At 41.8% G+C, this 25,683-nt stretch overlaps 1 pseudogene; it reads left to right on the top strand.

Moving 5' to 3' along the window:
- The first annotated feature begins 11,904 nt into the window (after positions 1-11,904).
- LOC148036961 (protein ENHANCER OF LHP1 1-like) lies at positions 11,905-24,096 on the top strand (annotated as a pseudogene).
- Positions 24,097-25,683: the final 1,587 nt, after the last annotated feature.

Below are 25,683 nucleotides of genomic sequence, written 5' to 3'. Positions count from 1 at the left end.
TTTCCATCTTTCCTAGCATCTAATCAATATGCCCAACCCTAGAGGGCACTCTAGATACCAAAAAACTTCCCTTGCCTTGATTACATTGAGAAATCTAATCATAGGTATCTTCCAAACCTAGATAAAGAATATTTGTCTTAAGTTTACTAATTTTTATGCCTCAAAACTACATACTACTCATAATTGTTAGCCCCAAATCAGCCCTATAAGCCAAAATTAGATTTGAGTTATCATCAACAAAAATCTAGGTGCACCTTTTTGGGAGTTATTACTAGAGGGAGACCATGGATTAGTCATTCTATCCAGTCTAGCCATTCTAGCCATGCTACTCTTGTCTCTAGAGAGTCATTTGTAACACAATTGGACTATATGTGCTATTATATTTTGGCAGTAATAGAAAAAAGATGCAAGTGATTTTGTATTATATTGTTCAAAGGACATATTCAATTGTTTATATGTAGTTTCTAAACAACCTTTGCTAGAGGAAAAGGATGTAGAAGAAAGAAATGCTTACATTATGAACTCATTACAGAAGGCGAGCTAGTTGTTCCTCCCTTACAAAGAGTCTTAAAAAGCAAACACTATGCATGCAATACTGTGGTATTGTCAAGGTGAACCCCTTGAAGTGTTTGAGATACAAGACATTTATGGTTCTAAAGTAGTATGTGAGTCAAGTTTTCACAATTTTTGGATGTGTGTTATGATTGTCACAAATTAAGTCACTTTATGAGATCCTATCCAAGAAAGGTAATCAAGAGAGATACATAGGATAAAGGTCTACATTAGAAATGAAATGCAAAGAATATTTTGGTGGATGAATGATCAAATGAAATACATAAGGACACATCACCTAGATGAGGAGGAAAATTAAAGAGGACTGATATGCTTGGTCACTCAATGCTAGTGATGGCCTCATGAATACAATAAATCTAACATGACAAGTCCATCGTCAATTTATGTGGTATAATAAACACATTGGAGAGATATGGAGGGGATCAAAACTAGACAAGATGTATGTGCCATGCAGCGCTGATGGATAAGTGGGTGTCACTTGGCATCAGATATGCAATATTGGGGGAGTACTATGCCTTAGATTATGCCTCAATACTGATTACACCCCCTAAGGTTAGTATGTGAGAGAAAGACTTATAAATCTCTAAGTCCTTTTAAACTTAACATGTCTTTTTCTTCAAACAAAAATTTTGTAAAGGAATTGCAAAGTGCATAGAAAGTGATGGCTTTAGTAAAACTTGATCCCTTTGAGAAGTGGAGAGCAAGCATAAAATCTATAATGCAGCTTTGCAAAAGCCATAGGGATATTAAAGATATGATGGGTAGAAAGTCACACTATATATTTTAACAATTTAGTGGTATTGCTCTCAAGTCCCAAAGATTCTTATCTTGCTTTTGTAGAGTTATATTAAGATGCAACAAAGTGATAAATTTCAACTATAGAGATATAATTGAAGGCTCATGAGATGATGATAGGAGCATCCATGCACCAATCCATCTCAAAAATGAAGAAGGAATTTTAGGAAGATTTCTTCATCAACTGTACTCCATTGTTGAAATATAGCTTAAATAAGTGGAGGGTTATAAAGTTACACTTCTCACCTTTTTGGGCCTAAAAGAAATGGTAAAGAGTGATATTTCCCTCTCTATTGAAAGAACTTTGGGTGTGGAAGATACATTTTTTCATGAGAAGGATGATTTTTTTTTAGTGGTGTGTATTTCTTGGCTAGTAGGTAGGTGTAGTAGCTAGGGTTAGCAACGTTCACTAATTGGCACCAAGCTCGAATACGAGAGAGAGAGAGAGAGAGAGAGAGAGAGAGAGAGAGAGAGAGAGAGAGAGAGAGAGAGAGAGAGAGAGAGAGAGAGAGAGAGAGAGAGAGAGAGAGAGAGAGAGAGAGAGAGAGAGAGAGAGAGAGAGAGAGAGAGAGAGAGAGAGAGAGAGAGAGAGAGAGAGAGAGAGAAGTGGAAGCAGAACTAGTCTTGTGTAGGTGCATCACACAGAGAGAGAGAGGGCGCACAATATTACTTTCTATACGGTGCACCTTGCTGCCTGGTACAGGTGAGTTTGATGGCCACTTATATAGTATATTGAAATGTGATTTTTTAAGTTTATTGTAATTGCTTGCCTATTGCTTATAATTGTTCTATCTAGATTCATGACATCAGGGCCTAGGGTACGATTGAGATTAAGGGCTTCGTGGAATCCTCACCTTGGTTTTGAAATACGAACATATCCTGGTTTTGCATGAGGTATGCTCTGAATCAAGATCGCTTTTCTCTTATGTGCGAGGTATGCTCTAAATATTTGGCCTTTCTAGCGAGATATGCTCTAAAAATTCAACCTAAAATATTTTGCCCTTTCTCACCCAGCGCGGAAGATCACTTTCACCATATCTCGCCCTTTCTGTTATGCCAATCTATGTTTGGCATGACATATCTCATCTGGCATCTCAAGGGGCTTCTGAATGTGAGGTGTAGAGAAGTCAATAATTGATGGGGAGGTCTAGCGTCAAATACAAAGGAATGCATAGGCTGATGGAGAGAATGCTAAACCTACAAAACTGAATAATGACCTATCGTTTGGGGCGGGGGGAAGGGGGGGGGCTTTATGTAGAAACACAGAGAGAAGGTGGGGTGAATGAGGCCTTGACTGCTCCAATCTTCTAGATCTATTAGAGTATTGATCTTTGGGGGCCGATTGGGCCTTTGATTTTTGGTCTTCTTCTTTGCGTCAGTTCTCGCAATCTCTAGGATCATGATGGTATTCGTGGCGATTAGACCAACAGGAGCATTGGTCTTTTGAGCTTTGATAGTCCTCATCACTGTCATCAGACATGAGGAATCATCGATCCATTTATCCTTCAAAGTGTAAACACACAAAGAGATTGCTGCCTTTTGATGTCGGGCTGCATGAATGGGGCGGTTAGCTACACTATTGCAAACCAAGATGTGAATACTTCACAAATGCTAGAAATAGCTCGAACAATGCATGAAAATTTTTGTTTGATGAAGCTGGGGCTGGAATATGTTGTTGTCAACTAGGATCAACAATTAGCCACACTCATATGGCTTGTTGATGCATAAAACCTGCACAAAATGATAAGATATGTGTTGTCTCCTCTTCATTGAATTTGTGTTGATACAGTCATGACCTTGTTTGACATGTTTGCCTAGTTGTCTGTTAGAACTTGCACGAGTGGGTATGCTAATGGAGGTTGTATGTTGAATGAAGATCTAGGTGCTTGAGAGAGTTAGCCAAGCTAATAGTAAAGGACATGCTAGGGGTTAGATATATTGAAGTGATGAAACATTGCATGTGATTTGCTTGTATAAGGCTTGAAACAGTTGATACACTTGCTTGCTTTGTACTTGTTGAGAGAGACTTTTCTACTGCAGAAATTGGATTTTGAGTTTGCCAACTTGGACGAGCATAGGCAGTATTAGTCCAAGACCAGTTTAGGTGTTCTGTTTGACCTTGGGCTTTGTGGTGAGCAACAAATGTTTACACCATCCATAGAAAGATGGCCTATTGTTTGATGGTTCAATTCTGCTAGTGGGACATAGTCCTATCGAATGTGATTTATAGACATGTGCCTATCTAAAGGTAGCATTTGCTATTTTACCCACTTGGGTATCACTCTTGAGGTGTTTAATGCATGTCTTTGTGATCCCTTGTGCTTGTTACATATAATTCCACAGTGCATTAGTTGATGTGTAACAAAATATAGGGTTGTTTGAAGTAGGCAGCTCTAAGATAACATAGTTTGCAAACCATTGGCATAGAATTATGCTCTGATGGTCCTCTCTTTTGGCAATGATACCAACTGTACAATGGAAGAAGAATATGAGCATGAGGAGTGAAGGAGAGAGAGAGACCGAAATAAATGCAGAGAATGGAAAGATAATCTGCACTGATCTGAAAATGGAATGCTGAATACAATCTGGACTGATCAGTCCCATGTAGCCTGAAGTGATAGTGAATGCATTATATCAGGCTGATGACAGAGGAATGCATAGGCTAATGGAGAGAATACTGAACCTGCAAAACTGAATAATGACCTATTGTTTGGGGTGGGGGGTGCTTAAAATAATGACTTGTTGTTAAGGGTCGTATTGATCATGTGGTAGGCTTAATAGCATTGTTTTGATGCATGAATGGCAACATCGTGTACAAACAGTTGGAAAATAGAATCAACAACAGTAAGAGGAAAAGATTCATGGTACCTAGGAGGCGAAACAAGATGTTGTCTTCAACTTCAAATAGGTTTTTCAAAGGGTGGCTATCTAGAATTGCAAGTTGGGAGAGTTGCGAGGAGATGATCTCTCTAAATAAAAGTTGCCTACTGTTGGAAAAAGGGGCCTTACTCGAAGAGAGGGGGAAAGGAGTGTTCTAATATCCTATCTTGCCTCAATGTGATAGAATGATCGATGATTGATTGTACACAATAACTTGTAGGGGTGATATATTTTGGAAGAAGGCTCATCATGATTGTAGTATAGATCAAAACTGAAGACTATTTTAATGTAGAAGGCAATTACTCTAAACCAATTCAATATGCACTGAAGAGAACATGAAGATTGTTTGCTCGACAGTAAGAAACTGAGTTTGCAAGGGACATTTCCTCTACCAATGTGTCCACCATTAATTTCCAGCCATCCTGAAAAGTTATTTTTGGCATGTAATCTAACTTTTTATATCTTGAAATTTCAGAATTAGAAGGGGAGGCAAGGGTGTTGGGGGTAAAGCCGCATCCGCCTAGCCGCTCGTGTATTACTACACTGATAGTCACCGCCACTGCACACTGCAGGTGGCGGGTGCCCGTCACTGTCACTTTATTCTTTATTCTTTTAGTGACAGTTTGAATAAAGGAAGGCCCGGTCACACATTGTGACTGTTGGAGTTCCCATTTCTTGTCTCTCTCTTTCTTGCTCTTGCTCTCCGCCATAGCTCTTGAGTGCAAGCTTTGATCCTTCTCACCTTTCAATTGGTATCAGAGCTCGGCTTCCTGACTCTTGAGCTTGGTTCGTGGCATTCTCAACTTCCCATCGACTCCCTACTCACATTGGGTCTCCATCCCAGCAGCCATATCCGACCGTCACTCCCGGCTTCTCGAGCACCTTCCCGGCCCCTCAGGGCATTCACACAGAGGTATACACTCTTTCCTTGCAGGGTTCTATGCTAGTCATAGGGTAAACAGGGAAGGGGCAGCCATTAGTGAGCTTCCATGTGGAGTTTGAAGCTCCCCCTTCAGCTTGGCTTGATCAGGCTTTGTTGACGCTTTGTCTAAGGCTTCATTAGCCCCTTTGTGGCCCTCCCCACCAGCCCTTGCTTGAAACATGTTGTAGCACCTCAGTTTGCAGGTTTGCGCTGATTACGGCAGCTGGGCAGACCATTTCCAATCAACATTTGAATGCTCCACTGAAGCCTGTTGGTAGTTCATACCCTCATTTGGGCACTCCCTATTGCCGGTTGGTATGTCTTGAGCTTTGACAAGGCTTGGAGCACTGACAGTGAGCTTCTTCTTGGCTGGAATACACATCAGACCTGCTGTTCACAGGTCTGGGCAGACTTCTGCAGGTACATTGGAGCTCACCTATACTTCATATGATGCCCGTGCACCATGGGAACAATGCCCATTGTTGGTGGATGTAATGCTTATGGTTTGCCATCATTTTGGAACTGATTTGGGACTGAAATTTCTCAGTTTTGACAGCCATTTCATGTTGTAATAAAAGCAGGCTGAAGGTATTCTACATGCTTTGGGTTATGCCTATTGGTTCCGGATTATATCTTGGATATATGCCATGAAGTATTGATCTTTGGGGTACGAATTCGAGCTTGGATTTCATTTCAGATGCTTTTGGAAGAGCTTTGACATTACGCACTCACTGACATGGTTCATGCTTGACAGTGGTATATGCTTTGACATTGATCCTCCTTGGGTTTATGCATACCCGTTGCCTACGGCTTGATGCTTATGTCCCAGTTGATTACCCTATGCATACGTTGAGCTTGAGTGCTCATTGAAGCTCTACCTTGGATGCATTTTGGATTATTTGGAGTTGTCTTGGATGTTAGTTGGCTTGTCAGAGTTTGGAATGGGATGTACTTGATGTCTTACATGCTCATGGATGCTACATACGGATGCTCTACCGCCTACATGTTCGGGATGTACTATTAATGTATTGTCTTGGACTTATATCATTGGCACTGTGTCTTGCCTTGGTTTGAGCTCTTGAGCTCGTACATACGGCTTTTGTGCCAGTGGGAGCATTCTTGAATGCTTATCAAACATTGAGCAGGCGGTGCTTTTATGATTGAGCAGTTCCATGCTATTGAGTAGTTACAGACACTTGAGACTTTGGGATTTCTTACCCTTTGGGATGATGCATGGTTTATATGTCTTGGTTCATTGTATGCTTATGAGCTGAGTCTCAGATTTGGATTCCTCTCTTTGTGAGCTAACACCTACTTGTGTCAAGTCTTGGTAGTGGCAGGAACACTTTGCCTCGTTGACTGGGGGGTGTGCCCACTCACTGGCAGATGTTTGTATGACATGTTTGGGTGTTGGATTCATGCTTATCGACTGTCATATACCTATGTTATGCCCGCATGATGCCGGCTTTGGTCTTGGCAGTATTTGATTGACTTGGGATCCGATTTTGGCACTGTTAGCTCTCATTTACTGAAATCTGTAATTTATTATAGCAAGCATATATGGATGGACTGACATGGATTTTTCATGATGAAATATTCTGAAATGATGTACTTTCACTAGTACTTGGTGGGCAATAGCTTTGGTTACACTTTTCTTGCCATTTTCTCTCAACTTTTGTGATTTTTTGGTCATTTTCTACAGTAAACAGCAAGTAGTTTTGAACTGTCTATAGTCTTCCATCCTACATTATGGTGAGTTCGTCCACTGATCATGCTATTTTCAACATCACTAAGCTTGATGGTATGAATTACTCTTATTGGAAGAGCCAGATTTGGTAGATGTTGGTGCAAATATCGCAGATCAAACCTTTGAGGTTGAGTGGACATCCGGCCTGAACAGAAAAGTCCAACGAGTCAGATGTATTAGATGAAGAAGCTTATGGATCTGCGCCGCATGAAGGAGAATGTGACTATGTCTGCTCACTTGAGCCAGTTCCATGCTATACTCAAGAACTTGACTTCGTAGGATATCACTTTTGCAGAGGATGTCACTCCTCTTTTCTTGCTTGGTACTCTTAATGAGTCACGGGATGTATTCCACACTACATCATGTGCCTCTACTGCTACCTTGAAATTATCTGATGTTGAGAGTGCTCTTCTGCAGGAAGAGGTTAACCGTAAGAATTTGGATGCCTCTCGTGTGTCACATGCTATGACAGTTAGAGGCAGTAATGATGGATATGGAAAGCATGGCAGTGGTAGTGGTAGTGGCAGTGGCCGTGGACGGGATTCTCAGAAATCTCGGTCCAAGTCTCGTGGGAAGTCACGTAGCAAATCCCGTGGCAGGAATGCAGATGTTACTTATCACCATTGTGGGAAAAAGGGCCATATTAGGCCACAATGCCATGAATTGCGCAATGAAAGGCGCAAAGATAAGGGGAAAGACAAAGTGCAGGATAAGTCTTCTGATCGTAGCATAGTGCCTACAAAGTCTAGTGTTCAAATTGAAGAGATCAATGTTATGCAGCCTGAGGATGTTGATGATGATTATATCCTTGCAGCTTATTCTAGTGCTTCGCAGATGACAGAGGTACACTCTAGACTTAGGTGTGTCCTTTCATGTGACACCTTGCCCAGAGTGATTTCATTAATACCGTACTGTTTCGGGTTCTGTGCGCTTGGGTGATGATAGCTCTCTTGATATTGTGGGCATTGGTGATGTTAGGCTGCAGTTTCCTTCTGGCAGCAGTTTTGTTATGCAGGATGTACGTCATATATCTGCTTTGACACGCAGTCTCATATTAGCTGGACAGCTTGATGACGCAGGTTATCATGTATCTTTTGGAGACTCTGCATGGAAGATCACTCGTGGCAGACTTGTGATTGCGAGAGGTGCCAAGGCTAGCAACCTCTATCCCTTGATTGTATCACCTTCTTCCCTTGATAATGTTTTGTTTGTGGGTTCTATCCCACATGTATCTCTTTGGCATGCCCATTTGGGTCATATGTCTTTGAAGGGAATGAAAATGCTTTCTGGTTTGCAGTACTTACCGCCCCTTGATTATGCATGTTTTGATTCATGTGAGCATCATCTTTATGGTAGGCAGACTAGGTCTACGCATAAAAAGTCTAGTAGGCCACGCATGAGTGAGCCCTTGGCATTGGTATATTCGGATGTCTGTGGGCCCATGCCTTGTCAGTCTATGGGTGGTGCCAAGTATTTTGTTACTTTCATAGATGATTTTTCACAAAAAATTTGGGCTTATCCCCTTAAGCTGAAATCTAATGTCTTGGCTGTGTTTCAGAGATGGCTTGCATTGGTTGAGAACCAGTCTAGGTATAGGCTAAAATGCCTAAGGACAGATAATGGGGGTGAGTATGTCTCACGTGCTTTTGAGCAATTATGTGATGAGAGGGGTATTAAGCATCAGTTGACCGCCCCCTACACCCCCCCGAGAATGGTTTGGCTGAGCGGATGAATAGAACCATCCAAGAGCGTGTACGTGTAGTATGCTTAGCCACGCAGGCCTACTACAAAGCTTTTGGGCTAAGGCAGTTAGTACAGCTGTGCATATCATAAACAGATCACCTTCTAGTGGTTTGGATTTTCAGGTTGCCGAGGAGGTATGGACTGGAAAACCTCCCTCTTATGCGCATCTCCGTGTCTTTGGATGTGAGGCATTTTGCCATGTGCCCAGGGACAAGAAAAGTAAGTTGGATCCTAAGACTGTCAAATGCATTTTCCTTGGTTATGGGGATGCAGGCAAGATGGGTTACCATCTCTGGGATCCGCAGGCGCCAAAAGTCATCTGCAGTCATGATGTAGTCTTCCATGAAGACAAGATGTATAGGCAGCCTAAGAGAGTTGTTGAGATCCGCAGGGTCATATTTTAGGAGGAGCCGAGAGCTCCCGCATAGCCAGTTGGATAGCCTACAGCTACAGCAGATGCTCATGGTCAGGGTGTTGGATAGACAGCTGGGCAGATAGCAGAGCCTGCTGTGAGATGGTCTACTAGAGATAGACGTCCACCATTTCAGCCCTTGATGCATTATGTCTTGGCTACAGATGCAGGAGAGCCTTTCACTTATGATGAGGCTATGCGTAGGGGTGACAGTCACTCCTAGGAGAGGGCTATGCCATCTGAGATAGACTCCTTGCATAAGAATGAGACTTGGGATTTGGTTTCCGTGCCTAAGGGCAAGAAGGCTTTGCCATACAAGTGGGTGTACAAGCTGAAAAGTACCCCTGGACACCCCAAGTCGGCATACAAGGCTAGATTGGTAGCAAAGGGTTTTAAGTAGGAGCATGGTGTGGACTTTGATGAGGTCTTTTCTCCTATGGTTAAGATGACCACCCTTCGCTTAGTCTTGGCTTTGGTTGCTCAGCTTGACTTGGATTTATACCAGATGGATGTCAAGACGGCTTTCTTACATGGGGACTTGCATGATGAGATTTATATGGAGCAGCCTAAGGGCTTTGTAGAACCTAGCAGGGAGCACCTAGTGTGCAAATTGAAGAAAAGTCTTTATGGCTTGAAACAGGCACCTAGGGAGTGGTATCATAAGTTTGATGCATTTATGCAGTCATAAGGCTATAGTAGGAGTGCTATGGATCCGTGTCTTTACAGAAGAAATCCCGTGATGGTTCTTTATTGATTTTGGTACTCTATGTGGATGATATGCTAATAGCAGGGAAAGCTCATGATGAGCTAGATGCTCTTAAGGCTCAGCTCAAGAAGAGCTTTGAGATGAAAGATATGGGACATGCCGCTCACATACTTGGTATGCGCATTAGACGCGACATGCATCAGGGACTCTTCTCCTTGTCACAGAGGGAGTACATTCATAAAGTCCTTAAGTGCTTTCGTATGCAGGACATAAAGCCTATTGGCTGTCCATTGCCTTCTTATGTGAAGGTATCACAGGCTGATTGTCCATAGACAGATGAGCAGAGGGCCAAGATGGCCAAGATTCCCTATGCATCTGCAGTGGGCAGTCTTATGTATTCCATAATAGCTACTCGTCTAGATATTGCCTTTGTAGTTGGTGTTGTGGCACGCTTTATGGCTACACCTGGCAAGAAGCATTGGGATGCTGTGAAGGGTATCATGAGGTACGTGAAGGGCACTGCAGATATGTGCATATGCTATGGCAGCCAGGATACAGGAGTCGTGGGATACACTGACTCTGATTATGTAGGACATGCAGATAGTAAGAAGTCCACTTCTGGCTATGTATTCACATATGCCGGAGGAGATGTTTCTTGGATGTCCAGGGTGCAGAAATGCACGTCCCTTTCTACTACAGAGGCCGAGTATGTTGTAGCCACTAAGGCTTGCAAGGAGGCCATTTGGTTGGGTCATTTGGTTTTGCTGACCTTGGTATTGATGCTATCCCTACATTGCATTTGGATTCTATGAGTGCTATTTAGTTAGCCAAGAATCCGGTCTTCCATGCGAAGACGAAACACATTGAGGTGAGGTATCACTTCATACGTGGGGTCGTTGAGGACAAGTATGTTGATCTTGTCAAGATCTCGACTGACCAGAATCCTGCAGATCTACTCACGAAAAGCCTCTCTACAGAGCGCTTTGCCTTCCTCAAGAGGTTGATGGGCGTGGGATGAGATGGCGTCTTTCCTCATCCTATTGTACATGTGTACATGTTGTACTGTCTTATTCTTTTTCTTTTCACTCCTCACTAGGGCAGATTCACCTTTAAGTGGGAGGTTGTTGGGGGTAAAGGCGCCTCCGCCTAGCCGCCCCTGTATTACTACACTGGCAGTCATCACCGCCACTGCACACTGCAAGTGGCGGGCGCCCGTCACCGTCATCGTCACTTTATTCTTTATTCTTTTAGTGACAGTTTGAATAAAGGAAGGCCCAGTCACACATTGTGACTGTTGGAGTTCCCATTTCTTGTCTCTCTCTTTCTTGCTCTTGCTCTCCCGCCATAGCTCTCGAGTGCAAGCTTCGATCCTTCTCTCCTTTCAAAGGGGCCTCAGAAAATTGGTAGAAGTTATATAATGAGTTTTGAAAGGTGAGAGGGTTACTTTGCTGGAGGAGTATACTTCTTGTCTAGGAATCAATGCAGGTGAAATATTGGTTCATCAAACTTGATAGCTTCATGGGTGAACCTGGGACACTGAATTTAGACACACTTAAAAAGATTTGATCATTTGAGAGTAGCCACAACAACTAGTCTCTTGTGTAGAAAGGACTGCCATGTGGAGGCAATTGTATGGTCAAGATGAATTATGGGTGTACATAGGTTACCTAATATATTCTTTGCCTAGATCAATGCCTAGTCACATAATTCTTTGCATTGTCTACTTCCCTTTCTAATGTATTACTATGTGTTGCATTTTGTGTCTACTTGTGATCTTTTGAGTAACCCTGATTCACTACACGATGTGGCCTCCTGTGCTTTCCTCTTGCAGCAGCGTTGCGGGGATCAGAAGGCCTCATCAGATGGAAAGCACATATCTTGTTTGATCAGAAGTACTTGTTTGATTAGATGTTTCAAGAGGGAGCTGTGCATGACAAATTCGTGTATGTGTGTGCTCTCTCTACATTTGATGGATCAGGAAATTTATTCAAAGGAAAGCAAATATATGCCCAAGTTGTGAATAGCAAGTACAAGACGACTGACACTAGTATATGTATATGCACTGGCATAGTCAACATGTATGCAAAATGTGGGAGCCTGAATGATGCATAGTGGGTTTTTATGAGATGTATGAATGGGATGTGGTTGCTTGGAATGCAATGTTGGCTGCTTACGCCCATCATGGTCAGGGCATTCAAGCAATACAACTTCTTACTCAGATGCAACAACAAGGAATACTTCCAAATAAAGTCACACTAATTAGCAGCCTTGATGCATGCTTTAGCACGGTTGATTTACAAGAAGGTAGGTGCATCCACATGCATGCTTTAAGTAGTAATTGGTAATCAGATAAAGTATTAGGAAACGTTCTATTAGATATGTATGGGAAATGTGGTTTCCTAATTGAGGCATGTGATATATTTGAGCAACTGTCTGTACAGAATGTAGTTTCTTGGATTTCTATGATTGCTTCGTTCTATGATTGCTTCATGCGCTGAGAATGGACATCCAGATCAAGCTTTCCAACTTTTCAGACAAATGCACGAGGAGGGAGTTCTTCCAGGAAAGGTTACTTTCACCACAATTTTGTCCGCTTGTCGTCAAACATGGTAAGTTTAAATGTCATTGAGATTGCTGAGAATTTTTAATGGATTAAATGAGCATGACATAGACTTATGGAATGCTATGCTTGCAGTGTATGCTTCTAAATCTTTAGTTGTAAGGATAAATATAGTTATTGGTAGTTTGTCTAATAGGTTTGATTGTCGTGGAGGTGACCGAATCTCTAACACAACCTTGCTATTGAGGAAGGGATTAGCACAATGTCACAAAAACACTCCTCAGTGTATAGTACAAACATTGTTCAGGTAATCTTTTTAACTCCTTAAATGCCCTCTATGATGGCGCCGCTCTGCTAACTATAGGAAGTTGGCTAAGGTTTGAGAAAAAGTGCAGGTGTTTCTTGTCAAGTTGGTCATGACATTTTATGTATGTTGGATAGGTGAGAAGTAGATGTTGAGATATCGAGCTCCACTCGTGATACGCCAGGGTGACCGTTGTGTATTTATGTCACCGACTTGTCAGTTGCAGATGCGGTTGGTACACCGCCCCTGAATAATAGCTACATGATAGCTATCCTTATCTACTCTAGTTCGTGGCTCAGTTAGTATGCCACCTTAGTTAGTTGAGTTTGGTTTGAGACCCATATCTAGGGTTCTTCTATTTCTTTGTACTTGAGTTCTTTTGGCTTACACAACTAAGAAGAGGAAAACTGTTTTCAGCCTCCACCTTTGTGAGTATTCCCCCATTGTGCAAGCAAGAAAGCTTCAAGCGAGACTCCTTCCTTCTCTCCCACAATCTTGACATGGTATCAGAGCCTTGTTCGTGGTAAGGAGCTCAAGAAAGCAAGCCAAGCTCGCGGTGTTCTGGTAAGAGGAGCAGTGTTGCTTTCATTTTCTGTTTTGGGAGCAGATCTCTGCAGGTAGCACAGCCGGAAAGTGCAGGAGTGCATTGTCTCAGGTTGAGACGCCCTTCGCGGTGAAGCAAGAGGACAGTATATGCTGCGGGAGAAGGCTTTAGCCCCTGGCGACCTTATTTTTTTGATTTGAGGCCATTTCGGGGCCTGTTTTGGAGGCGAAAGTTTTCTGCACGCACTCAGGAAAAGGCCCAGTTTTATGCTGTGCAGTCACTGTTCTACAGGTCGGTGAATAGTTACTGTAAAAATTGCATTGTATGCTTGTGCGCAGAGACATTGGGAGTTACAGAATCATCCCTGTTGCCTGTTGATGCAAAATCGTCACTAGGAAGTGACTGTGTGGTCAAATACCACTTTCGCCAGTTTTGCAGATTTGCCCTTGTGAGGCTGAAGCTGTGTTCTTTGCAGTGACAGAAATTTTTGCAGTATTCTGTAATGGCGTCTGATTCTCTCTCACAGATTGTCACTGAAAAGCTTGACAAGAATAATTTCCAAGCATGGAAGTTTAGAATGACGAATTTCCTTATGGGAAAAGGATATTGGGAGTTTGTTGCAGGAAATGAAGAAGAACCAGTTCTTCCTGATGTTCCCAATCAACAGCAAATGCAGGCATTCAAAGCATGGCATGAGAGAGCCAGGAAAGTTATGTACTGGCTGTCTATCAGTATTTCAGACTCTATGATTGTGCATATTCAGGATGCAAGTACGCCAAAGGAGGCATGGGATACTTTGTCAAAAATGTATAGCACAAATACGCAAGCCAGGAAAATGCAGCTCAAGCAAGAGTTGCATAATGTGCAAAGAGAAAATATGAGCATCAATGACTACCACATGAAGGTGAAGAAGATTGCAGATGCACTTGCTTCCATTGGGTCGCCAGTGGAAGATGATGATTTAGTTTCTGTGACCTTGAATGGTCTAGGAAAGGATTATGCACAGTTTCGGACATCCATTTCAGTTCGTGAACGATTTCCTGATTTTGAGGAGTTGATTGCTCTTCTAATTTCTGAGGAGCAGAGAAATGGTGGTGCATCTTCTTCAGGAGGAACTTCAAAGGAAGCTGTCTTCTACTCAAATGCTGGAAGAGGTAGAGGCAGAGGTAGAGGAGGCCGATTTGGAGGCCGTGGTAGGAATCAGAATATGCGGCAAACTCAAGAAAACCAGTCCTATGGAGGAGGACGTGGTAACTCTAGAGGCAGGGGGAGCCAAAGAGGTCGTGGTGGATGGCAAAGAGGTCAAAATGCAAACAGTAATGTTGAATGCTACTACTGTGGTAAAATGGGTCATATGGCTAAAGACTGCTATAAAAAGCAGAATGACATCATGAATGGAAAACTGCAATAAGGGAATTATGCATCTTCTAGTAGACAGGGTGATGACAGAAATGAGCATTTGTTCATGGTGCAGCACATGAACAATTCTGTGACAAGTGCAGAAGAAAGCAACGATGTATGGTATGTTGACTCAGGTGCATCAAACCACATGACAGGTCATGCAGAATGGATGGAGGATGCAAGGAAAATGGAAAAACCAGGATTTGTGGAGACTGTGATGATACTGCACATCCGATTGTGCAGATTGGAAAATTTCCTTTGTCTATGCAGGATGGAAAAAAGAAATACCTGTCCGATGTATTTCATGTCCCGAATATCACCAAGAATCTAGTTTCTATTGGTCAAATGGTTGAGCAGGGCTTGCAGGTCAGATTTAATCCTCATGGATGCTTTGTTGAGGATATGAAAAATAAAGGTCGCTTGATAGCAAAAGGAAAGAAGAAGGGCAGAATGTTTACGTTGGATGCAGACATGTCTAAATTGAGTGCAGCAATGTTTGCACATGGGACCGGTGTAGTTGCAGATATTGATATCTGGCATAAACGCGTTGGTCATGTTAATGTACAGCGACTTAAATCAATGCAGGCCCAAAATATTGTTGCAGGTTTGCCGAAATTCAAGGTTGCAGAAATGCATAAGGTGTGTGAAGCCTGTCAATTTGGAAAACAGGCAAGGAAACCATTTCCTAGACATGTTCAAGAGAGTGAGAAGCCATTGGAATTAATCCACTCTGATGTGTGGACTACTAAAGCTGCATCTCTTGGAGGCTGTCATTATTTTGTCACTTTTATTGATGACTATAGCAGAAAAGTTTGGGTGTATTTTATGAAAAAGAAAAGTGAAGTTTTTGGGCATTTCAAAACCCTTAAAGCTATGGCTGAAAAAGAAACAGGTCTGCAAATAAAATGCCTAAGGTCAGATGGAGGGGGAGAGTACCTCTCAAATGAGTTTGCAAAGTTCTTGCAGGAGCATGGCATAAAGCAGCAATATTCATGCAGTTATACCCCACAACAAAATGGAATTGCAGAGAGGAAAAATAGGCATATTGGAGAGGTATCTCATGCCATGCTTAATGAAAAAGACTTGCCTGATTTTTATTGGGCTAAAGCAGTTGCTACAGCAGTCTACATAATGAACAGGACTCCCACTGCAGCAATACATGGAATGACTCCAGAGGAGAGGTATACTGGTAGGAAACCAGATATTTCTCATTTGAAAATTTTTGGTTGCATTGCCTATGTACATGTGCCAGATGAGTTGAGATCCAAGTTGGATCCAAAAGCTGAGAAGTGCATCTTTATTGGTTACTCTCTGCAGCAAAAAGGGTATAGATGCTATAACCCTTCTACTCGTAAGTTTACAGTGAGCAGAGAAGTAGCTGGTATAAACCAGTAAATGTGATTGATGATGTAGATGCACAAAATGGTAATGCTGCACAGAATTCACAGCAGCAGTCACAAAATATTAGTGGACCTGGAGCGTCCTCTAGCAGTGGTTCACATTCTTCGCCATGGACAGGCAGATTGAGATCAGGAGAATCTTCTCAAAGCAATGCAGATAGTGGTATGCAGGTATCACGAAAAGGAAAAGAGAAGGTTGATCAGCCCATGTTTGATGTGAATGCAGGTCACTCTTATGTGGATGGTGAATCCAGTGGCTCAGAACAGAGCATTGATGATGAGTTGGGTATTCCTTCTATTGTTACACCTGGAGTAAGGAAGACCAGGGATGTTTTGAGAGCACCTGGGAGTGAACCTACTTTGCACAGGTCTACGAGAGCTAGGTATCCTGTGGATAGGTTGAAATATGATGGATTTACAGCCATTCACTATGCATATATGGTCAAAGTGATACAGGAACCAGAACCCACATCTTTTGAGGAAGCCATGGGAAAAGAAAAATGGGAGAAAGCCATGGATGAAGAAATGGATGCCTTGGAAGCAAATGCTACATGGGAGTTAGTACCTTTGCCTAAAGGTAAGAATGCAATTGGCTGTAAGTGGGTTTATAAGGTGAAGCACAATGCAGATGGTTCTGTGAACAGATACAAGGCAAGATTAGTAGTCAAGGGGTATGCACAAACATATGGCATTGACTATGAAGAAACATTCAGTCCAGTTGCAAGGATGGCAACTGTAAGAGCAGTCATTGCTATGGCTGCATCAAAGGGATGGTCTTTACATCAGATGGATGTAAAGAATGCCTTCTTGCATGGTGATTTGCAAGAAGAGGTCTATATGGAGCAGCCACCAGGTTATGTGCATGCTGTTCATCCTGAGTTTGTTTGTAGGTTGAAGAAAGCCTTGTATGGCTTGAAGCAAGCACCTAGAGCATGGTCTGACAAGATAGGACAGTATCTTGTCACTATTGGCTTTCAGATTTCCAAGGCAGATTTCTCACTTTATGTGAGAAAAACAGAGAAAGGTATTATGTTGCTTGCCATTTATGTTGATGATTTGATTATGACAGGTGACAGTGATGAAGATATCCTTCATGTGAAAATGCTATTGAAGCAAAAGTTTGAGATGAAGGATTTGGGAGAGCTGCGTTATTTCTTGGGCATTGAGGTGATTAGATCACCAAGTGGGATACAGCTCTTGCAGAGGCAGTATGGATTGGACATGCTGTCCAAATATGGGATGACAGGCTGTAAGCCTATTTCAGTTCCTTTGGAGCAGAATGTGAAGCTGAGTGCAGATGCAGGTGAGCTTCTGGAAGACCCTACTATGTACAGACGCATAGTAGGAAGCTTGATTTATATGACTATTACCAGGCCAGATTTGAGCTATGCTGTTGGATTGGTAAGTCAGTTTATGCAGGCTCCAAGGAAACCACATTTGGATGCGGCTAGACGCATACTCAGGTATGTGAAGTCCACATTGCAGTATGGATTATTTTATGAGACTGGGGTTCAGATACAGTTGCATGGATACACTGATGCTGATTGGGCTGGTAGTATTTCTGATAGACGATCTACCAGTGGATATGTGTTCTCTTTTGGGAGTGCTGCAGTCACTTGGAGTAGCAAGAAACATCCTACAGTTGCCTTGTCGAGCACAGAGGCTGAGTACAGGGGTGCAGCAATGGCTGCATGTGAGGTAGCTTGGTTGCATAAGCTACTTTATGATATGCATCAGTCTACAGATGGGCCAGTTGTCATTTATTGTGACAACATGAGTAGTATACACTTGGCAAATAACCCAGTCTATCATGCTAGAACAAAGCACATTGAGGTGCATTATCACTATGTGCGAGAGAGGGTTTTACTAGGTCTTATTGATCTAGTTTATGTCAGCACAGAGGATCAGGTAGCTGACATATTCACGAAGGCATTGGGCGTAGAGAAGCTGTGCAAGTTCAGAGACCTGCTTGGTGTGCAGGAATTGGGATTGAGCTCGAGGGGGAGTGTTGAGATATCGAGCTCCACTCGTGATACGCCAGGGTGACCGTTGTGTATTTATGTCACCGACTTGTCAGTTGCAGATGCGGTTGGTACACCGCCCCTGAATAATAGCTACATGATAGCTATCCTTATCTACTCTAGTTCATGGCTCAGTTAGTATGCCACCTTAGTTAGTTGAGTTTGGTTTGAGACCCATATCTAGGGTTCTTCTATTTCTTTGTACTTGAGTTCTTTTGGCTTACACAACTAAGAAGAGGAAAATTGTTTTCAGCCTCCACCTTTGTGAGTATTCCCCCATTGTGCAAGCAAGAAAGCTTCAAGCGAGACTCCTTCCTTCTCTCCCACAATCTTGACAGTAGATAGAGGGAAAAAATGCAGGTGCAGATATTATAGGAGCTTATGACTTTATTCAGGAAATTTTTGGGGGTTTTATGGGGTTTTTTCTATAACCACAAACTATGTGGCAAAAGTTAAATTTATGTCTTACTAGGTTTTTGGCTTAAATTTACTCATCTGCTTATGCTTGATGTGGCTAGTGTTTCTGACTTTAGTTAATGGGTGAAACTTGTGATCAATGAACATGCAATTTTTGAGTTCAAGGCACGTGTTCTTTAGATTTGTTCCTTTCTTTACATTGTAGCTTGAACTTACCTTATCAAGACCAATGGTGGCATAATTCTATGGATTCAAATTGTCCTACTGGGCCAAGGGTGTGTATTGGAAGACCACCTTTGTATGTGTCACAATGGGCTTCAATCACGGTGAGTATCAAAAATTGGTGGATAAGACTATATATATGTGTTTTTCCTCAATCAAAATCAGGCAAATGTATATGCCTTACAGGAACTGAACATGGCCACTATTTTTCTAACCACCTTGACTGATCTCTGCTTGCACATTGCAAATAAAATGAAAAAGCAATGCTGGAAAGATGGGGAGTTCAAAGAGGGTATTGAAGAAGCCGAAGGAGTACCATAAGCTACTGTCTCATAGTTGGCATTACCTGTGGGCATCAAGAGAGAAGCCATTGGTCCTCCAGGAAAAATAAAGGGGACATTCCACATTGCAGCCACATTAGTCCAGAGAATTCCTCCTCCAACTCTTTCCATTCTTCTTGCTACACCTCCATCATCAATACCAGATGTCACTCCTGGCTATTGCTGAATATGAATGGAATATCTTCTTGTAGTTAGGAAGAGTGGTCTCCTTCCTGTCTCCTCATCCTAATGACAGCCCTTGACATGTTGTTACCTCTGTATCGGGATGTCCTAAAGGCTTTTGTGCGCTACTGGTATCTGCTTCTTTCTTCAGAAGAGAAACATGTTTGCCTTTATGGCAATCCAACGAGCATGTTTGCTCAGAGAGTGGCCATCTATGATGTATTTGTGAGAGTCCAGAGTTGATCATGAGAGATGCAAGGATTGTGCTCGAGCAGCAAATCGTAGACTGATAATCACAATAGTGCCAAATGAAGCCGATGTTAAAAAGCTCAAGGGTGCATCGATAGGTATGATATGGCATGAGATCTTCTCCAGCAATCATAATCTCATTTATTTGTCTCTTCACACCTTCAAATTGATACATGATTGCATGAATTTTACCATGGCATGAGTTCATGGCTCAGAGCCTCAGACACAAGATCACATGAATTTTTATTATGTTAACCAATTTGTCTGACTTAGGATGGCCCTTGTCCATTGTAGAGATTGAGTTGTAGAGTGAGTGTTTCTCATAGCCTTCCTCTTTGTTTTTCTTAGATGGAGAGTTCCAAAGCACTTATTTGCTTTACTTTGCCCATCCATGCCATTTCCTTCAGTTCCACAGGCTCTGTGCTTGCAGCAGGAGGAGAGGATGATGGCATCAAGATCATCAGTACCATTGATAGCTCTATTGTGCGAGTCCTTAAAGGCCACAATGCACCTATCATTAGCCTTGAATTTGACCCCAACAATGAGTTTTTGGCATCAGCTCTACTGGTAGTGATGGCTTTATCATGTGCTGGTGCCTCTCATCTGGCAAGCAAATCCACACATTGTGCCATGCTGCACCCAACACAGATTTGAACAATTCTGGGAGGAATGAATTTGCTTGGCATCCAAAGGGAGATGTCTTGGCAGTTCCTAGTAGAGAAAATGGCGTGGATGTGATTATGTATGATCGGGATACATGTGACAAGGTCTTCAGCCTCAAAGGTGGGCATTCAACTTCAGTTGGCTCATTAGCTTGGTCACCAAATGGCAAATACCTTGCAACTGCAGCACGTGACAATTAGGTCATCATTTGGGATGTGGATAACATGCAAGACATAGACTGCCAGAAGTTTGAATCTCAAATCTGCAACTTGGCGTGGAGACCGAAAGGAAATGCTTTAGCCATTGGTGACTTGGATGGCAAATTTGGTGTTTGGGAACTTGTTGTTCCATCTCACATGACCCTACCTGGCAGTGATGCTAATTTGCCTTTAGTTATTGACAGAGAAGAACTTCTGCACTTCAGTGATGATGGGGAGGATGGAGAGAAGCTTCACAGTGAGGAAGAAGGTGGATCTTCACCTGAAAGAGGACCCAATTCTCCTTTAGATCCTGATTCTAGAAAGAAGGAAAAGAGCAAAGGTCATGATAGGCTCCAGTAGTCATTCTCTAGTAAAGCTAAGGCTCTGCTCCAGATTAAAAGCATAATCATGTCATCTGGAGCCACTATAGGTGGACACCTAGTGCCTGCATTACAAACTCCTTTTCAGCCCTGCTCTACTACGCCTAGTTCGAGCAAGTGCCATTTTCTTTCTTACAATCTCATAGGCAGTATCACTAGTTGTCAAAATGAAGAGATGTCACACATAGAGGTGCTTTCTCCCTTGCAATGTTCTCATAATCAAATGCATGATGATCATTGATCACAACAGTACCAAGCTCTAGTGTACCATTGATTTTGTTTGGTGATTTGTAGGTGGAGTTTCATGATACAAGGAAAGGGGTTCGTGTGCCCTCAATGATGGACTATTTTGGCTTCAAAATGGGTGCTATGAATGACAGTGGCTGCATTTTTGCATCTCATAGGAATGGGGAAAAGAATCCATGTACCATACTTTATCCGCCTTTTAGTAGCTGGGCAAACAATAGTGAGGTCCACCCATTCGATTTCAATTAACTTTTTGTGCAGTAATGTTTGCTTCTCATAAATGAATGATGCAATGATAAGTTTTCTTGGTAATGCTTTAGTGGTCAATGTGGCTTGCAACAAAGGAGGCAAGGGCATTAGCTCTTGGATGTGGATGGGTAGCTGTCTCAACTAGTCTCAACCAGCTCCTACTATTTTCTAAAGGTGGTTTGCAGGTGCTGCCTCATTTTCAAAGTTTGAAGTATGAATATGATATTGAATAAAGCTACTAGTGACTTGGCTTGATTTTTATTCACTATTGTCATTTGTATGTTGCAGACTTCCTTTCTGTCTTTGGCGGGCCCAGTGGTCACTATGGTAGGTCAGAAGGAGCTTCTTGCTATTGTTCTACATGCAAGCTCTCCCTTGTCTTGAGACCAATAGGTAGATGCACCTTATGTCAAGCATAGTCGTAATACTGCAAATAATTGTTATCTTGGTGTGTGATGAAATTGCATGATTCTTTTTCTTTGATTGTGTATTCATTTCATGTGATGCAATTCACAATATTCAATGTGGCAGAACAACGGAGAAAAGTGTTGGAATGGCCATTGCCCTTGAGTCCTGGCTCTCACATTACTTGGCTGGGTTTTAGCGACACTGGTTTTCTTAGCGCATATTATTCCAAGGTGCTGATTATTGGATCCATTCCAAAACTGATCATTTCTGGATTTTAAACTTGAGCTCTTCCAAGCATTGAGAAAGTTGTCTAGTAGATTGGATAATTAGAAAGCATATATATGTGCATAGAGACACTGTTGAGCCTCTTTCTATTCCTTGTGCAGGTCTTTCTTGATACTTATTTGTGCTGTCTTAAAGGGCTTTGATGCAATGTTCAATACTCTTCAAGAAAAGCTGGAAAAGTACCTGTATTGGTGGGAGGAATATCGTCAAACTAATTGCTTCGCATCTCCAGTTGAATCTTCCAGCATTAAAAAGTATGCAACTGAATTGCAGGCTTGTTATCTCTCTGCTTTCCCATTTTTAAAGCTACAATTAAACTTTGTGCATGGTTATGCTTTCTTATGCCAACACGTACTGGTACAGTGTTTGGTCTGGTAGTTTGCTAGAATTTACAAGCTTTTCTTTTCTCAATAGAATTCTTATTTGCTTAAGAAGGAGACACATCATGCATACACTATATCATGCAGACATTGTATCATGTAGCGGTGCGGACGAGGCGTCATGTGGTCCACCCTAATCATGCGCCCATCTAAGAACTGATTATTCATTTTCTATTGTGTGACATTTGCTTGAGCCTCCTCAAGGAAGGTGACAAAGCTGAAGCCCTTTGACCTGTTCGTCTTGTAGTCCATGATGACATGGCAGTCGATAATCTCGTTGTGTGCTTGGAAGGCCTTGTGGAGGGACTCCTCATCGGTGCTGTATGCTAGGCTACTAAGAAAGAGGTTGGACATGGCTTGTATCTACACAAAGCTAAATCCATGTCTGAGGGCTTGTCCTTGCATATTTTGATCCATTTCTTCTCTCACATATTTTGATCCTCTTTCCTATCCTTGGTACCGTCATGTCAGTCTCAAACATCTCTGCCAAAGCATGTCACATGCAATAATTTACATCCATCAGATGCAGTCTTATCTTATCTAGAAAACTGTCCTACAGGACCACCCTGCAAAAAACTACTCATATCTTTTGAACTATAACTTGGATCACTAAGGTTTAAAAAGCAAAAATGTAGCCCTCCTTGTGATGTAAAACTTTGCTGAAGACACTGGGATCAAATTCTAAAGTTTTCAGCCTCTAAAATTTTCTGCGCAACCTACAACTGTTCATTATAACATGCTGTCCCGGCCAGACCACTAAGATAGCAATTGAATCATTGAATTGCTACCATTCACCCCTCCACCATGATCAGTTTTTCTTTGGTATGCACCACGCGCTATCCAATGTGAATTTTCCATCCCTTGTGTGGACCAAATTCTGATGCTTTCCTTTTCTGCAAAGTATGGCCCATGTGCCTCAAGGATATGCTACAAAGACACATATCACACATGAGTAAAACTATGCTCACTAGTTTATACAATTCATACAATTTTAAAATATTAACTTAGTACGCACCATGTAATGTGTGATAGAGCTTTTGCCCCATGCTTCCACCATGTTTTCGTAGAAGCTATGCATAGCATTGATAAATTCTTGCTTATCTTCATTGTTAAACACCATCTTGCAAAGTAAGGGAGCCAATTTGTTAAGACTTATCCAAACCTCATCTTTTGGCCAATCTTGTTTTTCCTCCATTACTTCGGTCAGGAACTACAAAATGTAACTTTTTCCACCCATCATAGTCCTGCGGCCTACGAATCACGACATTCCCTTCCTCATTGATGGGTGTTGAGAGAAACTTCCTAGCCTTTGCTCCTCTAAAGCAAGGCTTTTCTGGCAAGTTACCAGATTTTACCCTTTTCAATCGTCACTTGATGCTTGTGTAGCCCAATTTCTGATAGCACTCGCTCCACATTCCTACACGTTGCAATGGCTTCTTTTTCTGGTTTCATCCTATAAGCAAAGAAAATTTATTTATATACAAGTTTCTCTATGATTCTGACAAAAGCATGTAATGAACAAATGTGAATACGATCCAAGGGAATGTTGAAGATGGGCTTCCAAGTGGGATCTTCTCTATTGCGCGTTGGTGCAGCACTTGTCACCCTTCGTTCGCCAATTCTTCTTTCTGTCCTTTCCTTCCACCCTCTTTGTCAAGCAATATAGGCATGGATTCTTTGTATTTGCACCATTGGAGATTCCACACATGCATTTTAAAGTTTCAACCAAGTATTGATCATACCCTTCAACCGAGAGCATCTCACCATGTTCCTGATGATTAATGATGCTTTGAATGCTTGTGTTCATAAAGAATAGCTACAACACCTCAAGTGTTTCCTTAGAAACTTCAAATGCAGCAAGCCACCACATATGGTGCTCAGATTGAACACTAAAGTTCCTTGGGTTGTTCTTGTTGAATTGTAAAGCTCTATTCATTTCAAGATTTACTCCTTTGACGACCTCACTTTCATCTAATTTTATAACAAACTATAATTTACCATTACATTCCTCAATAGACATATTGTAGTACATTACCATTACCGACTGCACCTTGTTCAAATCTAAATAGTAATTGTTGAGTTCGGTGAACTTCACCTCATATGCATTTTTTGTCCCAACCTTTAGTGTTTCCACACATTGAACATGCATGGGATCTCCTATCAACTCCAAAACCTTTGTATTAAGTTGCCATCGGGCCTCTATTAACTTTGAAGATTGAGGAAGAGGCACGATTCTATTTCTCTTCAGCACACGACCAAACCCAGTCTTCACACCTTTGATTATCTTTGAGTAAGTCATCGTGCTAATACCGGCCCTGTCACAAATAGATTGTGCATCCACAACTAAGAACTCATTTGACACATCTTTTAATGTGCACTCAATCACCTTTTCCTTCACAGCCTTAAACTTAGGATTGCTTAAAGCATTTTCCGATGTACTTGCCTTCAGCAATCTACTAATACACGATCCAACCTCACCCTCACCTAGGTTCTCTTTTTGAGCTACCTTACATGCTTTGATACGTCGCTTCCACTGGCCGCTATTCACAATTAACTCATTGATTGGCTTCTTCTTTCGTTTGCACTCTTTATCCAATTGCACCTTTGCCTCCTCATATGAGATACCAATGTCATGGATAGTGTCCTACATTGAAATAATTTGATTGTTTTGTTGAATTATAGTGTCATTCAGCTGTACCACTTGTCCTATGAGCTATTGTGTATGAAGTTGATATGCAGCGATCACATCATGGCAATTTTTTATGGTTGCATGGCAAGTTGTAAATACTTTAAACGCCTGATCATTGAGCCACCTAGTATAACCAAGCAACCCATTTTCACCCTCGCACACATACTTCAACAAATTTGTGATTCTTGAGAAAGTTGGAGGTCTATTGTTTAAGGGCTCAATTGGGTAGATTCCCCCATCAACCCACAAATCCACATGTTTCAATCCCATTTGTCTGTAACTCTGCAAAACTTGAGGGTTGACACTGGTACGCTGGGTTCTTTTGAATAATGGGGCATATTCAATCTCTACCTCAATATGCAGCTCCTCCTTTCCTCTATTCATTTTACTATTAATAGAAACGGGGAGCCTACTTGGTTGTCACAAGAGGTAGAGTGGAGATGCACAGAGAGGCACACAAAGGTGCCAAGGGAAAGGAGGGTGTAAGTAATTCACTCTGTTAAGAAAGGTTGCATAAACAGAGAGAAGAGGACACAATAGAGCCATGAGAGAGTATAGATATGGGGGGAAATAGCTCAGAGGGTAGGGATGTCCAAGACTTTTCGTATTTTAGATATTTCTAATTTGCCTCCAAAAACATCTCCAAAAAACACAAAATTGACCAGTTGGTTTGGTTTTTGACCAAAAGCTAGAATATAAAAAATCCCCAAAATATCTTAAAAGAAACTTTTGAAATTTCATTTTCCTTGATCTCAATTAAAAAATCAATTACCTCGTATCTACT

The sequence above is a fragment of the Lygodium microphyllum genome, chromosome 4 (genome assembly GCF_053477565.2).
Source record: "Lygodium microphyllum isolate KBCC chromosome 4, Lygodium_microphyllum_v1.1.10, whole genome shotgun sequence".
Lineage (NCBI taxonomy): Eukaryota > Viridiplantae > Streptophyta > Polypodiopsida > Schizaeales > Lygodiaceae > Lygodium > Lygodium microphyllum.
This window is presented reverse-complemented; position numbering and strand designations above follow the sequence as displayed.